The 12,796-nt window shown below is 40.9% G+C and overlaps 1 protein-coding gene across 1 annotated transcript in view; it reads right to left on the minus strand.

Moving 5' to 3' along the window:
- Ophn1 (oligophrenin 1) overlaps positions 1–12,796 on the minus strand; it is a 303,705-nt gene that overhangs the window by 259,424 nt on the left and 31,485 nt on the right. The window lies entirely within an intron of this gene.

The raw sequence follows: 12,796 nt of genomic DNA on the forward strand, positions 1-12,796 counted from the left end.
AGTGGGGGACAGGGCGGGACAGGGCAGGGCAGGGAATCCAGAAGACTTGAGGATAAAATGCTAGGCAGTGGCTTAAAATGACTTTTGGGATAGGATACCAAAAGTACAGTAATGGCAACAATAGCATAAAATACAGATAACTGAACCTCATCAAAGCTAAATACTTTTCATATAGAACACTACTGAGACAGTGAACAGACAACCCATAAATAAGGAAAAACACAAGTCATATATCTAATAAGAAATTAAGATCAAGAATATATAAATATACAGATGTATTAAAATGTCAGAAATGAGCAGCCTAGGACTTGAATAGTCATTTCTCACAAGAGGAAAAAATACAGAAGTAACAAGTAAACACCAGGAAAAAAATCTTACTTATCATCACTGAACATTAGGGAAATGCAAATCAAAACTACAATGAAATTCACACCTACTATGGTGTTTTTTTTATCAGAAAATACCATCTGGAGAAAGTACAACTCTTTTCCACTACTGATGTTGTCATGTGGGAAAGAGTATGGAAGTTCTCCCAAAGAACAATTTTATCCAGCCCTCAAGAGGCTGAGACTAGCAGATCATGAATTTGAGGCCAGCCTGGACTACATAGGACAGTCCTCTAAAAAATATCTTAAAATTGGTGCCACTGGCTCCTACCTATAATCCTAGTTACTCAGGAGGCTGAGATCTGAGGATCACTGTTTGAAGCCAGCCCAAGCAGGAAAGTCTGTGAGACGTTTATCGCCAATTAACCACCAAAAAACCAGAAGTGGAGCTGACTCAAGTGGTAGAGAGCTGGCCTTGAGGAAAAATGCTAAAGGGACAGCACCCAAGACTTGAGTTTAAGCCCCAGTACAGAAAAACAAGAAATTTTTTAACAAAATATAGAATAAGTACATACTCTACCAATCCTACCTCCAGTTTTGCACCCAAAATAAGTAAAAGCAGGCACTAAAACAGAGACCTACACATTTTCATGACTGCATTGTTCACAACAGCCAGGAGGAGAAAACAAACCAAATGTCCATCAACAGGTAAACACATACAAACTTCAGTAATAAATACAAAATATTCAATAAGAAAAAGTATAGAATTCTGACCAAACTATGAAATAGATGAACCTTGGCAGTATTATAGTAAATAAGGTAAACCTGACCCAAGAGAACAAATATGATAGGGTGATCCAATACATAGACAGTAATTAGTACAAATAGGCAAATTCATTGACACAGAAAATAAGCTGAATGCCAGTAGTTCACACCTATAATCCTAGTATCTAAGGAGGTAGAGATCCAGAGGATCTTGGTACTGAAGCCAGAGTGGGTAGGCTAGGATTAAAGGTAAGAGTTAACTAGTGCAAAGCTTCTCTGGGTAACACTTATCTTCCCACTGTAAGCCTTGCTTTGGGAGTAACACCAGGACTACTCAGCAAGAGCCCTGGGGAATACTCTCCAGCAAGTTTACCAATTTCTCTGTCTTTTTTCAGCCAGTAATGCAACTTAAATGTAGATAAAAATCATGGTGAGTTGGGCGCCCATGGTTCACACATGCAATTGTAGCTACTTAGGAGGCTGAGCAGAAAAGTCCTAAGACTTTATTTCTAATTAACCAGCAAAAGGCTGCAAGTGGAAGTGTGGCTCAAGTGGTAGAGTACCAGCTTTGCGCAAAAAAAAAAAAAAAAAAAAAAAAGCTGAAGGACAGCTCTCAGACCCTGACTTCAAGCCCCAAGAACTGCAAACTAAAATTGTGGCAGCAGTTAATGACATTTTCCTTTGATGTGTTTCTCAACTTCCATATTGACTAAAAATGTAGAGACAAGAAAGGTTTGCTTGGAAGTGTTGCTGTAGTCAAGTGGTAGAGCGCTTGCCTTGAGCTGAAGAGCTGAGGGACAGTGCCCAGGCCCAGAGTTCAAGCCCCACGACCGACCAAAAAAAAAAAAAGAAAGAAAGAAAGGTTTGCTAAAGAAACAGTTTCCCAGAGTTCCCACATCAGCCCTCCCCAGTGTTCTTCGCTGGTGCCAGGACATTTCTCACCAGGAACTATGCAGTTTCCAAAGCAGCTGGATGCATTTCTACACTCTGACTTAGCACATCAGAGGAATCTAAATCTTTTTTTGTCTGTACATTAGTTAGCTAGTTCATCTTATTTGTGTGTGTGTGTGTGTGCGCGCGCGCGCGCGCGTGAGCACGCACGCATGCACACGTCAGTTCTGAGGTTTGAACTTTGGGCCTGGGTAATGTCCCTAAGCTTTTTCACTCAAGGCTGGTGCTCTACCATGGTGAGCCACACCTCCACTTCCAGCATTTTAGTAGTTAATTGGAGATAAGAATCTCAAACCTTTCCTGCACTGGCTGGTTTTGAAGTACAATCCTCAGATGTCAGCCTCCTAAGTAGCTAGGATTACAGGCCTGAGCCATCAGCACCCAGCTAGAGTTTACCTCTTCTGAATTGCCCAGGACATTTTCTGTTTTGCCATCTTCCTTATTTTATCACTGGAAGGTCTGACACTGCTCTGCCTCACTTTCATTTTCTTCTCAGATCAGACTCCTTCCAACCTTCAAAATTAATACAAAGGTGATTTCAAGACCTAGCTTGGATGGAGAACTAGTGGCCCATGCCTGTAAATCCTAGCTACCTAGGATGCCGAGATCTGAAGGACTGAGGTTCAAATCCAGTCCAAGTCAGACAAATCTAAGACATTCTTATCTTTAATTAACCAGAAAAATGCTGGAAAGGAGCCATGACTCAAGACAATCTACTCGTATACAGAAAAGCTATGTTCTTGTATACAGATTTTGCATCTGCTCCTATAGTAAAAGACTATTGAAGATTTAAGAATCTGCTAGTGGATCTGTAGGGCCACTTCAATATAGAAGCATATCCACTGCGAACAGGACTTGTAGTTTGACTTCTTCCTTTCTTATGTGTTTCCTTTGTTTCTCTCTCTTGCCTTATTGCTCTAGTTAAGAAATTCAATCACTAACTGGGCACCAGTGATTCACACCTGTGATCTGAGCTACTCAGGAGGCTGAGGAGTGTGGTTTTAAACCAGCCCAGGCAGGAGAGTCCAGGAGACTCCAATTAACCACCCAAAAAAGCCAGAAGTACAGCTGTGGCTCAAGTCTTAGTGCACTAGTCTTGAGGGGAAAAAAACAAAAACCCTCACAGACAGCACCTAGGCCAAGTTCAAGACCCAGAACCAGTAAAAAAGAAAAAAAAAAGAATTCAAGCACTATATGTATTGAATAATAAGTGTTAATGGATACCCTTGTCTCACAGGTCTGTCAAACACAGCCTTTATTATGTTGAAATATGAAACGTCTGTTCCTAGTTTCCTCAGGGCTTTTATCATGAAAGGATATTAGATTTTTTTCAAAGGCTTTTCTATATCCATTGAGGTGATTATATGACTATTGTCCTTGCTTCAGTTTTGATACTATATTAAACTTAGGAATTTGCATATGTGGAATCGCCCTTGCATTCTTGGAATAAAGACCCTGACATTGAAAATGACATAATTCTAAAGGAATTGGAGAAGACACAAAAGATGGAAATACCTCTCATGAGCTGGGCGCTGGTGGCTCATGCCTGTAATCCTAGCTACTCAGGAGGCTGAGATCTGAAGATCATGGTTCAAAGCCAGCCCGTGCAGAAAAGTCTGACTCTTATCTCCAATTAACCACTAGAAAACCAGAAGTGGTGCTGTAGCTCAAGCAGTAGAGCGCTTGCCTTGAGCTGAAGAGCCCAGGGTTAGCGCCCAAGCCCAGAATTCAAGCCCCACGACAGACAAAAAAAAAAGGAAATACCTCTCACGTTCATGGATCAGCTACATTAATATTGTGAAAAGGGCTATACTTCCAAAATTAAGATTACAAATTCAAGGTCCTCTCTATCAATGGCATTATTTTCAGAAATAGGGGGAAATTCCTAAAAGCCATACGGAAATATAAAAGACCCTAAACAGCCAAAGCAATCAAAAACAGTCAGGTACAAAAATACCTGACTTAAGAGTATACTAGAGTCATATTCATGTAATAGTAGTCAAAACACTGATAGATACTAGTTTGAGTTAATTCCAGGGATTGTATAAATCAATAAGAGGAATAAAATTATACAACCAATTGGTATGTAACCATATACAGCCAATTGGTGATGTTGAAAATAAAGACCTATGTCCTTGTTTCAGCATTTTGTTATTACAACTTGGGAGGGGAGGAATGGGGAAGGAGGGGAAGGGAAGGGATAGTAGGGAAAAAACAAAGGAAGGGGTAACAATGTTCAGCAAGAAATGTACTCATTACCTCACTCATGTAACTGTAACCCCTCTGTACAGCATCTTTACAATAAAAGAAAATTTAAAATAAGAAAATAAAGACCTAGTAAATTTTTAAATAACAATAAAAAATGAAAGCAAATAATATACTCAGAAAATATAACAAGAATTGATAAATGTGATTACACAAAATTAAAGGCATCTGCATAGCAAAAGGAACAATTGCTCAGAACTGGAGGTATGGCTGAAGTGGTAGAGTACTAGACATGAGTAGAAAAGACTGAACGAAAGCAGGGGGAGGAGGAGGGAAGTTGAGGGAGAGCCTGAGTTAAAGTCCAAGTACTGGCACAAAAGAGGAGGAGGGGAGAGGGAAGAGGAGAGGAGGGAAAGAGAAAAGGGAAAAAGGGAAAGGAAAGGGAAGGGAGGGGAGGGGAGGGAAGGTATTAAAGTCTGTGACTCACTTATTTCCAATTAACTAGCAAAAAAGAAGCAGATGTGTGGTTCAGGTTGCACAGCACCAACATTGAGCAAAAAAGCTAAGGGACAGCACCCAGACCCCTGAATTCAAGACCCAATATTCGGGGGAAAAAAGAGTAAACACCAAAATAAACAAATAATCCAATCAATAAATGGGCAATCAAGGTGAACATTTTTCAAATGAAGAATTACAAATGGCCAATGTGAATACAAGACAAACTTCTTGGTTTCTTTAGCCATCAGCAAAATGTAAATCACAACTACACCCAAAGCACACCTCACCCTAATTAGAATGCCTCTCATTAAGAAAACAAGTAATAAATGCTGCTCCAAAAGAAGGGAAAAGGAATTCTTGTAGACTAACTAGCAGAAATATAAATTAATCTGGCCACTATGGAAATCGGTATAAAGGTTCCTCAATATATTTTTAAAAAAGAGAACTCATCTATGATTCAGCCATACCACTTGTGAGTATATAGCTGCAAGAAGCAAAATCAGCTTTACTGTGCACTTCTGTCAGTGGCACTATTCCCAAGAACACCAAGATAAACAAACTGGGAGGTAACTTCTGTATGTTGTTTGTGTTTTGTTTTGGCTTAATATTATTATCTTTGAAGTAGTCGTAAAGAGGAGTTTCAATTCAACATGTCAATTTATGAGTGTAGTACATCTTGATCAGTGTCACGCCATCCATCCTCCAGACTTGTTTATTATGAGTAAAAGTCACAACTGACTTGTTCTCTGCTATTAAGAAGAATGAAACTATGTGGTTGGCTAAAAAATGGATGTAAGTGAAGATTATATTAGATGAAATAAGCCAGACTCAGAAAGACAAGTATGGCATATTTGCTATCATATATGGGAAAATTAAAACAAAATAAAGCAAAACAAAACCACCATGAAAGTGCTCACTTCAGCAGTATGTATATTAAAATTGGAATGATACAGAGAAGATTAGCACGGCCCCTGCGCAAGGATGACATGCAAATTCGTGAAGTGTTCCATATTTTTTATCGCAGAATTATTTACCATAACTAAGATATGGAACAAACCCATATGCCCCTCAGGAGATGAATGGATCAAGAAAATGTCGTATATATACACAATGGAATTCTATGCCTCCATCTGAAAGAATGACACTGCCCCATTTGTTAGGAAATGGAAAGACTTGGAAAAAATTATATTAAGTGAAGTAAGCCAGGCCCAAAGAAACATAGGTCACATGTTTTCCCTTTATTTGCAATAACTAGTATATGTCTAGGACAAGCAGAAAAAGTCAAAAGCTATGTACATATGACCATATAAGATGATGTTAAGCGAAATGAACCCCAAGATAGGGACACAGTAGTTTTTCCTTTCTTGCTATTGTTTTTTGAAGTATTTATAATGTACTATGTAATTTTTTTTGTTTCTTTGGTATGTTCTTCCTCCATGTTTTCACTGTATTTGATTCTAGTGCCCTGCATCTTGTATGTACATTTTTCTAATTTGGGAAGCAGAAGGGGAAATAACAGAATGCTTACATAAGGATACAGGTTGATCCATAGTAACAATGACATGTACAAAACACTATGTTGAAAACAAACTTTACAACTTCAGGGGGGGAGGGAGGAGTTGGGGAGGTGGGGAGGGAAGGGATGGTAGGGGAAAAACAAAGGAGAAGGTAACAAGGCTTGATAGGAAATGTACTCATTATCTTACTCATGTAACTGTAACCCCTCTGTACAGTATTTTTACAATAAAAAATATATTAAAAAGTTTTTTTAACACCATGAAAAACTAGGCACTGGTGGCTCACCCTATGATCCTAACTATTCATGAGGCTGAGATCTTAATCTTGGTTCAAAGCCAGCCCAAGCAGGTAAGTCTATGAGACTCTTTTCTCCTCAATTAATCACCAAAAGGCTTTCAAAAGTACAGCTGTGGCTCATGTGGTAGAATGCCAGTCTTCTTTTTTGTTGGGGGGGGGGGTGTTGAACTCTGGGCTTGGGCGTTTTCCTTGTGCACCACTTCCGGTTTTCTAGTGGTTTATTGGAGATAAGAGTCTCATGGACTTTCCTGTTCCGGCTGGCTTTGAACTGCGATCCTCAGATCTCAGCCTCCTGAATAGCTAGGATTACAGGCATGAGCCACCGTTGCCCAGCTAGAGTGCCAGTCTTAACTAAGAAAACTAAAGTACAGTGCCCAGGACCCTGGGTTCAAGCTCCAATACACACACACACACACACACACACACACACACATATACAGAGAGAGAATACCATGAAAATAAAAGAGGATAATTAGAGAAGTGAAAGGGGGGAGGGGAGAACTAGAAGGGGAGTTATGGAAGAGAAATTCATGAGTGACTGTGATCAAAGTACACTGCAGGTATGTATGGAAATATCATGAGGACTTCCTTTTACTACACAGTCCACTATAATATATGCCAGCAAACAAAAGAGATAGCTGGGAACCAATTAAACCAGATTAAAAGTAACAAGGGGGCCGGGAGCCAGTGGCTCAGGTCTGTAATCCTAGCTACTCAGGAGGCTGAGATCTGAGGATCATGGTTCAAAGCCAGCCCAGTTCATGAGACTCTTATCTCCAATAAACCACCAAAAACTGGGAAGTGGTGCTGAGGCTCAAGGGGCAGAGCACTTACCTTGAGCTGAAGAGCTGAGGGACAGTGCCCAAGCCCAGAGTTCAAGCCCCACGACCGACCCTCCCCCCAAAAAAGTAACAAGGGTTGGAAATGCAGAAAAGAAAGAGGCAAGAGAAGAAGGGAGATAAATGGGAAAGCTGCAGGCCAGAGGGAAACCTTCCAGACTGGGCCATGCATTGGATTTCAGCAGTCACGACAGAAGGAAGGGAGGGAAGGAAGACAAATCAACAGGCTATCTTTGAAATTTCCAATCTGGTAGATCTGCAAGCTAGCAAGACCAGGAATCAAAATAAGGAAGTCAGTGGGATGTGTGGAAATTGGAAAATGAGTAGCTGGGTTTTGCCTCAAAGTAAAGACAAAGGAAATGACTAACCATTAACCTCCAGGTGTAAAGAAATGTTGCAGCAGATTTGCCGCTGGAAGGAAGATCTCTGATCCGTTCCTTTCAAACAACCCAGTAAAAGCTGGGTTGCTGTTGGCTCAGGCTGGTATTGCTAACTACTCAGGAGGCTGAGATCTGATTCAAAGCCATCCCAAATAGAAAAATCAGAGAATTTTATTTCCAGCTGACCAGCAAATTGCCAGAAATGGACCTGTGGCTCAAGTGTCAGCGCACCAGTCTTGAGTGAAAAAGCAAAGAGACAGCACCAGGCCCTGAGTTTAAGCCCTAGGGCTGACACGCTGACACGCTGACACACACACACACACACACACACACACACAAGAAGTAAACTAAGTTTAAGCCCTAGGGCTGACACGCTGACACACACACACACACACACACACACACACACACACAAAACTAAGTTTAAGCACTAGAACTAAACCGCTGCTTGAACAAACAAAAGCCAAGTCACTGGCAATGAGACAATGAAGAAATCAAAGCCAGGGACTTACAACCAAGATACAGCTCCAGCTGCCAAGCAGCAATGTGTGCCCAGGAAGAATCAGGCAAAGCTGCCAAATGCTACAAGTCTCTAGCCCCAGAAGGGTACCCTTTGTTCAGGGATCTGCAGTTTGGGGAGCTTGTCTTAGTTTGTGAGCCTCAGAGCCCAGATAAAGCAGTTTTAACTGGAACAAAAATGAATATGGATCCTTGTTAAGGAAGGCAAAGAGAACCTTAAAGCAGGGAGATGCAAATCCTGAGAGGAAGCATGCTTAGAGAAGGGCAGGGTTTCTTGCAGCCGAAATACAACTCATAAGTCTTTTTAAAATTACTACTCTTCCCTACAGATCAGCAAACACTTCTAGATGTGTGTCAACATGTTTTCTTTTCTAAGGTATTGATATTGAAATGATAATCTACTTCCCATCTGCTGAAATCTAGGTGAGGATATCTGTGCTCAGCAACTAAGTCAAAGAAAACTGTGCCTTTCAACTTTCAAAAGGAAAATAAATTTCCCAAGTGGGGTGTGGTAGTAAACACCTGTAAACCCCACACTTCAGAGTTTGAGGCAGGAGAATTAAGAGTCCAAATCCACCCAGAACTACAAAGCAAGGTCCTGTATCAAAGAATAAATAAGTATATAACAACAACAATAACAATAATAATGATGATTCTACTTCACAGTCTAGTACCAGTGTCTTAGGCCTGTAATCCTAGCTACTCAGGAGGCTGAGATACAGAGGATTATGGTTCACAGCTGTCCCCAGCAGAAAAGTTCAAGGGACCTCATCTCCAAAGTAACTAGCAAAAGCTAGGCTAGAGACATGGCTCAAATGGGAAAAAGCCAGCAGCAAGCTAGCAGAATAAACAACAGACCCTAAGGATCACTTTCCTATCATAGACCTACTACTGTAGAAATTCCCAGGTCTGCCAGCTAGCTGTTTCCTGGTGTACAATCTTAGTCTCCAGAGAATGAAGCAAAGAAGCAATAAACACTGTCTATGTTACCAGGCATCCGTGGCCTATATTATTATAATCCTAGCTACTTGGGAGGCTAAGATCTAAAGATCATGGTTCAAAGCCAGCCCATGCAGGAAACTCAAACAAACAACAACAACAAAAAAAAAAAAAAACTGTGTGAAACTCCTATCTCCAATTAACCAGCAAAAGGCTAGAATTAGAACTGTGGTTCAAGAGGCAGAACACCAGCCTTGAGCAGAAAAATTAAGGGAGAACACGCAGGCCCTGAGTTCAAGTCTCAGTTCTCTCTCTCTCTCTCTCTCTCTCTCTCTCTCTCTCTCTCTCTCTCTCTCTCACACACACACACACACACATACATATACATACACATACAACCAAAATCCACAGAGACAGCATGCAAAAATCAGGTATTGCAGAGGCCATATCACTAGAGTGCTTGGGGATTTCTGGAGCAAAGGGAACAGTTGTGTCACCTACCTTCTGGTAAAAGATTAGCTGAGAAGCACTGGGGGCATCATGACAGAAGCAGGGAGTAAGGCAAGAGGAAGAGAGACACTATGTGCATACTCACCTTGAGTTTTTGCCCCTGGCTAACATAAGTATGTGAAGTTTAGGATATATTTTTTTTTTTTGGGTCAGTCATGAGGCTTGAACTCTGGGCTTGGGTGCTGTCCTTGTGCTCTTCAGCTCAAGGCAAGCACTCTACCATTTGAGCCACAGCACCCCTTCCGATTTTCTAGTGGTTTATTGGAGATAAGAGTCTCTAGACTTTCCTTCCAGGCCTGGCTTTGAATTGTGATCCTCAGATCTCAGCCTCCTGAGTAGCTAGGTAGGATATCTTATTTATTTGTACAAAATCTAAAGACAACCATTTTGGGCATTTCAAATAATTCCTAAGATAAGCCAAAAGAAAAAGTGCACAGCTGTTGTGGAAAACAGAGTCAAAGGTGTCCTCAGGCTGGGCACTGGTGGCTCATGCCTGTAATCCTAGCTATTCAAGAGGTGAGATCTGAGGATCACGGTTCAAAGGCAGCCCAGGCAGTCAAGTCCGTGAGACTCTTATCTCTGATGAATCATCAAAAAGCCAGAAATGGCCGGGCACTGATGGATCATGTCTGTAATAGTAGCTACTCAGGAGGCTGAGATCTGAGGATCGTGGTTCAAAGCCAGCCAGGGCAGGAAATTCCATGAGACTCTTATCTCCAATTAACCACCAGAAAACTGGAAGTGGTACTGTGGCTCCAATAGTAGAGCACATGTGAGCTGAAGAGCTCAAGGATAGCACCCAGGCCTGGAGTTTAAGCCCCAGGACCAAAAAAAAAAAAAAAACCAGAAATGGAGCTGTAATACAAGTGGTAGAGTTCTACCCTTGTGCAAAAAGCTCAGAGACAGTGCCCAGGCCCTGAGTTCAAACCCCAGGACCAGCAAAAAGAAAACTGTCCTCAAAAACTTAAAGTCAAATTATCAGATAATCTAGCAATCGCACTTCTCCATAGATACCCAAAGAAATGTCAAGCAGGACATCTGCATACAAGAGCCATATTCATACTCATGTTCATTGCAGTGTTATTCACCAGAGTCAAGACACAGATAGGACCCAAATGTCCACAGAGGATGAAGGGATGCATGGATGCATGGATGGAGAAATTGTGGTGCATACATACAATTGAATACTATGCATCCTGACAAAGAAAAGAAACTTGGACATATGTTAACACATATATGTGCATTACAGAGCACAGGATAGGTGAAATAAGCTAGTCACCAAGGCACTATAGTTTCACTCACATGAAGTAAGTAAAGTAGTAAAAAAAAAAAAATCATATACATGTTGCTTACAACTTTTAAAAAAGCAATTGAAAGTTCAGTCTTCATGGCTTACATAATCCTAGTTAGAAGGCTGAAATCTATGGGATTGAGGTTTGAAGCCAGCCCAGGCAGAAAAAGTTTGCAAGACTCCATCTCCAAAATAATTTAGCCAAGGCCAGGTTGGAGGTATGGCCCAAGGAGTAGTGCATCACCAGGCAAATAAGCCTAGCAAGAGTATAAGGCCAAGTTCAAAGTCCAGTGCCAGCATATATACACATAAACTCTAATTAGTCTTAATTCTCTTCATACATAGCTTTCATCCAAGAGATTATTTCAAAACATTTGTGACCTAGTAGGCTAAGAGAAAATTTTAGTTTTAAAAAATGGCTAATAGCTGGGCACCGGTGGCTCACTCCTATAATCCTAGCTACTCAGGAAGCTGAGATCTGAGGATTGCAATTCAAAGCTAACCCACACAGCAAAATCTGCGAGACTCTTATCTCCAATAAACCAACAGAAAACTGGAAGTGGCACTGTGGCTCAAGTGATAGAGTGCTAGCCTTTAGTGAAGAGCTCATAGACAGCGCCCAGGCCCAGAGTTCAAGCATCATGAACAAAAAAAAATAAAAGGTCAATAATAATGAAACCCAACCCATCATCCTGAACTGAAGAAGGAATTTGAAGAACAATTTCTGAAATCCGAATGTGGACTTTGGATTTGGTAATACTCTTGTATCAGTGCTATCTTTCCTGACTTTACTAGTTGCACTATGTGAAGCAAATATCTTATCCTTCGAAAATCCATATTACAGAATTCAAGTCATAACATATCTAGAAAAACATATATAACACAAACATTCAAAAATAGAAAAGGCCAAATGGTCAGGTATCAATGGCTCACACCTATAATCCTAGATACTCAGGAGGCTGAGATCTGAAGACCAGAGATTAAGGCCAGCCTTTGACAGGAAAGTTTGTGAAACTATGAGACTCTCTCCAATTAACCAGCCAGAGGTGAGGTGTGACTCAAGTAGTGGAGTACTAGCCTTGAGCAAAGAGCACCCAAGCCCTGAATTCAAGCCCCAAGACTAACATGCATGTTAGAAAAAGAAAAAGGCTAATGCACAAAAGTGTTGGCAAGTGGTAAATGTGAGTAAAGGATATACCGAAGTTCCTGGTACTTCCTGTAATTTCTCTACAAATTGTAACTTCTGCTACAGTGAGTAGCAGAAACACACTGCAGAGCATCTAAATACAGCATCATATTCTCTGAAATACTTTTTGTTGGCTGAAGTCCTGGAAAGGAGGAGATATGGATTGTTTCCTAAAACTACAGACCTCACAAAATGGTCATCATCACTAGGCAGAGGATTATATACTCAGCAGACCAAAATATCCTTTTCATGCTGTTGTCATGTCCTTCAATGTTGAGGACAATGTTGGGAATATCCTAAGACAGCTGAAAAGGACAGAAAGAAGATCCAAAACTGACCAGGCACAAGGCGTGTTCCAAAATGAGAGGCAGGTGCATGCTTAAAAAGAATGAAATGGTAAAAGGAAAATTAGGATTCATTTTCTCAGAGACAATAAGGATGGATAGCCATAAAGAGATATCTTAATAATCAGCTGGGTGCTGGTGGCTCATGCCTGTAATCCTAGCTACTCAGGAGGCTGAGATCTGAGGATCATGGTTCAAAGCCAGCCAGGGCAGGAAAGTAGTTCGTGA

Source organism: Dipodomys ordii, unplaced genomic scaffold, assembly GCF_000151885.1.
Source record: "Dipodomys ordii isolate 6190 unplaced genomic scaffold, Dord_2.0 Scaffold142, whole genome shotgun sequence".
NCBI classification, from domain to species: Eukaryota; Metazoa; Chordata; class Mammalia; order Rodentia; family Heteromyidae; genus Dipodomys; species Dipodomys ordii.